Here is a 5577-nt window from a genome sequence, read left to right on the forward strand (position 1 = left end):
ATTGTGTTTTGATTCGGACGTGACCCAACGACCACACCTTTAATTGTGAACACGAAACGGACCGATAAAAAATGGCGCCGTTGCCGGGGACGGTGTTTACTTGATTTAGATTTCCTTTTTATTGTTATTAGTTGTGTCTTTCTTCGCCTTGGGGAAGTAAAACCTCCTCAAGGTTTGTTCTAATTGTTTTCGAGTTGTTTGATATTTTGCATGTCTAGAAGGTCACAAGGTGATTTGTTACCTTTTGACCGTGAAATCGAAAGAACCTTGACGAACAATAGGAGACTTGTTAGGAGGAATTTAAGAGGTATTAGTGAAGTTGTTCAACCAACTATTGAGTTCGTCAACCCTTTCGCAATAGAAGGAGAGGAGAACCCATTACACAATACCCCACAAAATCAACCTACAATGCCTAAATTCTCGTCACACTCCGTACCCACCGAGGAGAACCTACCCAATGGTACTCCTACACCACAACATCTAACCGGAAATTTTATTGCCAAATCCGCCTTTATACAATTAGTCGAAAGGAGCCAATTTGGGGGGATGCCTAGTGAAGACCCTCATTCTCATATGGAAACCTTTTGCGACTATTGTGATGCAATCTCTCAAACCGGTGTGACTCAAGACCAAATTAGATGGGTCTTATTTCCTTTTTCTCTAATCGGCACCGCGAAACAATGGTTGAAGGGCCTTGACAAGGCCACTCTCGGAATAGATTCTTGGAAGAAGTTGGCTCTAGCTTTCTACAAAAAATTCTACCCACCGGAAAAGACTAACATGCTAAGAGCTCAAATTACGGGTTTTAAGCAAAGGGATGAAGAATCTTTGTATGAAGCTTGGGAGCGGTTCAAGGGAATTTTTCGCTCATGTCCTCACCATGGACTTAGCGAATGGTTTTTGGTACAACAATTTTGGAATGGTCTATATGAGGATTCAAGGAACATTCTCAACATGGGATCAAATGGAATGTTCACCGAAGTTGATGACAATCAAACATGGAACAAGATTGAGGAAATGGCGGTCCATAACTCACAATATAGTAGACCTCGCAAGGCTACTAGAGGAGGAAAGCATGAAGTGGACTCCATTACTCAATTGGGTGCTCAACTTAGTGCTCATATTGACACAATCAATTTGAAGTTTGAAAAAGCTATGGCTAGACTTGAAGAAGTCTCAAAATCACCAAAGCATCATGTTAATGCCATGACGGCATCCTCATCAATCCCAAGTGGGATATGTGAGAATTGTGGAACTTTGGGACATGACCAAGGTGAATGTAGGGGAACAAATAAACAAGTGAATGCTTTCCAAGCATACAAGAGTGGTACCCCTTATTCCAACTATTACAATGAAAACACCAAATTCCATCCAAATCTCTCATACAAAAGCCAAAATGTCCAAAACCCTCAAACAACATACACTCCACCACCCATGAGAAACCAAAATCAAAGACCCTTTTACAATCAAAACCAAGGTTACCAAAATCAAAATCCATACAATCACCAAAATGACCAAGGTTTTGATGTCCAAAAAGCGGTCCTCCAAATGCAAAAGAACCAACAAGAATTTTTCACTCAAATGCAAAAAGATAGCCAAGCAAAGGAAACCACCATCAACAACATCCTAGCTCACACCAAGATGTTGGAAACCCAATTGACTCAACTAGCATCTTCAAGCTCACAAAGACAAAAGGGGCAATTACCACCTCAAAGTAATCCCCCTAGACATGAAACGGTTAGTGCCATTCACTTGAGAAGTGGTACAAGGTATGAAGCACCGAGGAAGCAAGTTGAGGATGAAGTTGTGGAAGCTAGTGATAAGGAAGAAATGGTGCAAAACTCCAAAGATGGAGAATCATCAAAAGAAGAAAGTTCAAAGAAAAATGAAGACAAGGTCAAGGAGAAGGCGCCCATTGTGATTAGACTTCCTTTTCCAAGTCGTCAAGCCAAGCCCAAATTTGATGATCAACTTGGAAAGTTCATGGAAATTGTGAAGAATTTGGAAGTCTCAATTCCTTTCACGGAATTAATCAATCACGTGCCGGCCTATGCGAAATACATGAAAGATATCCTCACAAAGAAGAAGTCGATCCGGAAACTTGAGACTATCGCCTTCACTAAGGTGAGTAGTGCAATACTTCAAGGGAGTTCACCTCCAAAACTAAAGGATCCGGGAAGCTTCTCAATACCGTGTACCACTGGTGACACAACGGTCAACAAAGCCTTATGTGATCTAGGGGCTAGTGTGAGTGTCATGCCGTACTCGGTGAGTAAAAGGTTGGGGATAGGAGAGCTTAAATGCACCAACATCACACTCCAAATGGCCGATAGATCGACGAAGACACCATTAGGGATATGGGAAGATGTCCCCGTACGAATTGGGAAGTTTTTCATCCCGGTGGACTTTGTCATTGTTGATATGGAGGAAGATTCCAACATTCCAATCATTCTAGGAAGACCTTTCCTACACACCGCGGGTGCGGTGATAGATGTGAAACATGGTGAGCTCACTCTAGAAGTGGGAGATGAAAGCATAACCTTTAATCTTGACAAGACTATGAGAGCTCCTCGTTTGCATGAATCATGTTTCATGATTGATCATTATAGCCGAAAGGATGAAAGGAAGAAATCGGAACTCCAATGGAAGAAGAAAATTGAAGATGCTCCATTCAAAGAGCAAGTGAATTGTGACAAGGAGAGCTTGCAAAGCTCATCAAAATCAACCAAAGAAGAAGAGAATGGCCTCATTGGCCAAGAGAAGAATTTGGGAAAGTTGTCTCCATCAAATCAAGAGATTTTCAATGATCAACTTGATGAAGTTTGTGGTCTTTGGGACGACGAATTTGAAGGGATTTTTAATCCCTACATTGGTAATGCCATCGATCAAGACCGACAACAAGGGCCAAGGTCTATTGAAGACCTCTACCATGATAATGAACAAGCTTTTGATTACTTTTTCAAGGTGTTGAGCAACATCAACAACATCTTGAACATGCCCCCTTGACATCTCATCAAGAATGAGAGTTTGGTGGAGTCCTCCCTGAACCACCATTTGTAAATATTTCTAACTCCCTAACTCGCATTTCAATTCTTGTATTGCATTTTTGTCTTCTTTGGATTTTTATTTACTTTGATCAAGATAATTGTCATGTTTGAGAGAGAAGTGAGGGAGGGACTAATAATTTCAATTGATGTGTAGTGCTCTAGCTTAGTGTGGGGATGGCAATTGCCTAGGCTATCCATGCCTTAGTAGTGCCCCCACAATGAAGAACACGAGATATGAAGAAGAATAGGAGGTTGATAAGGGATATGCATTGTACACGGGTGGAACTGAATCCGGGTACAAAGGGGTAGAATCCGAGCAGATTCAAGAGAATCCGCCCGTCTTCATGCAATCCGAGCGTACTGGGTTAAAGACGCACGTCCCTATAAGCTGAAATTTTGAAAGATTTTTGACTGTAAGAGAATCCGGGCGTCCTGAACAGCAAACCGCCTGATGCGTGTCTTTTATATGATGTTTTACATCCCATTTTACACGCATTTCAGAGCTCATTCATGTAGTTTATGCTACATTTCTCCCTATTTCCGTCTACTTCCGTATTTTTGTACATTATTGCAGAAATGTGAAGAATCCAGCGGAAATCAAGCTAAATCCGTCCCCGAGTATCCTGCATTGCATATGACGTGAAGTATTAACCCGAGGAACGAGCTTGGTGCGCAATTCAAGGCCCAAAAGACAAGTCCACGAGTTTATAGAAGTCAAGTAGCAGCTCAAGCAGTCGATCGACCACGCCATCGATCGATCGACCAACCATCGGGTTCGAAGCTCTTGTTCATTGCTAATCGATCGATCGACCCTCTAGCGATCGATCGACCAAATTGCTATTCCAGACGAGAATTAAAAGACCGTGAATCTTGAAGCCCAAAGTTATGTTAGGTTTAGGAAATAAAGTTACGTTAGTTGCTATATAACGTAACCTAGAAACATCAGTTTAGCATTGAGTTTACATCGAAGTTTTTATCATTCAGTTTTACTAGTTCAATAATCAGTAATTTAGGGTTCTTAATTTTGTTCTATACAAAATCGGTTTTCGGATCTTTCTTCTGCAAATTCGTTCGGTACTATTCTGTTCTTATTTCAATTTATTGCTTTACTATTGTTCATATATATAGATTTGCTAGTTAGTATCCCTAAAGCCAATTTATCGTTTAATGTTATTTGTTTATCTTACCGCATTAATCATGAATTCAGTAATTTTATTCCCTAGTATTATTGTTGTTATCACCTTCACCATGAGTAGCTAAATAGTTTGTGCTAGGATGTAGGCGAATTATGGCGTAGGCGGCGTAGTATTAAATTGGACTGAATTCGCGTGTCAGTCGATCGACTGCCATACCTGGTCGATCGACTAACCACGTGAGGTTACCCTTCGTTTTAATTGATTTTAATGTTGTATTTAACGAATCGAATGCATGCGACCAGTTAGATGCTTAATTTATGACTGACCCATTAGGTCGAAAGATAAAGAAAGTTGTTTGATCACCAATTAAGATGACTAAACTGTGCTGAGATCGAAAGATAGGTATAGTTTAGACCGTTAGTCACTTTTGAGGACGAGAGTCAGTATTAGTGATATTAGGGACTTATAGCGAGATCGAAAGATGCTATTTGTTAAGAGTGGACCGAGAGGACCGAGAGGACCTCTTGTTTCCCGCTTCACTTGTGTTTGATTTAGACCTATTTAGTATGCTGCCGCCGAAGCTATAACGAACCGACCATCCTAGTACCCTTGTTTTAACTGTTTTATCCGTTTATTTAGTTTATTGTCTTTTATTACTCTTAGCTATAGACCAAATCAACTCAACCCCCACATTCGTTACCTTAGACTAGAATTGGACAACTATTAATTACATTCGCCTCCTTGTGGTTCGACCCTGTTACCACTAGCCTAGGTTAGTTTTAATAGGAAATATAAATTTTATTTTTGGTACTCACAACGACGGGTATCAAATTTTGGCGCCGTTGCCGGGGAGGCAATAGTTCTAATTTTTAGTTGTTTTATTTTTAGTCTTTCTTAGTTTAAGGGACTTCTGTTCCTTAAACTTTTCTTATATTCTTTTTGTAGTTTCTTCTTATGCGCAGGTCACAGGGTGGTGAACTAGTACCATTCGATCATGAGATAGAGAAATCTTTGCGCGAGTTGAGACGATCACAAAGGGTATTACCGACAGAGGAAGTGCTGAGTACTCTATCAAGCTATCACGAGAACGAGTACATTCGAGGAAGACCCACATTCTTCACCCGTTTCCACCTCTTCACCGAGACAGTTACTTCTCCGAAAATTCCAGTCATGGGCGAGGAAGCAGTATAGCTAGTCATTCGAGTGACAGTGCAAACTTATATAAGGGGTTCGAATTACCAGGAGATGCCAGGAAGTTCGAACCAAAGCCTTCATACATTAATATGGTTGAGAGAAACCAGTTCGAGGGAGCTGCAAATGAAGATGCAGCTAAGCATATGGAGATGTTTATTGACTACTGCTGTTCCATACCCCCACCAGCCGGCGTGACCCAA

General features: G+C 40.9%; 1 non-coding gene across 1 annotated transcript; it reads right to left on the reverse strand.

Annotated features, from left to right (window-relative positions):
- Positions 1–780: 780 nt before the first annotated feature.
- LOC141624526 (small nucleolar RNA R71) lies at positions 781–887 on the reverse strand. Its single transcript, XR_012534337.1, has one exon. It is a non-coding gene; the product is annotated as a small nucleolar RNA R71 (small nucleolar RNA).
- Positions 888–5577: the final 4690 nt, after the last annotated feature.

The sequence above is a fragment of the Silene latifolia genome, chromosome 1 (assembly GCF_048544455.1).
Source record: "Silene latifolia isolate original U9 population chromosome 1, ASM4854445v1, whole genome shotgun sequence".
Lineage (NCBI taxonomy): Eukaryota > Viridiplantae > Streptophyta > Magnoliopsida > Caryophyllales > Caryophyllaceae > Silene > Silene latifolia.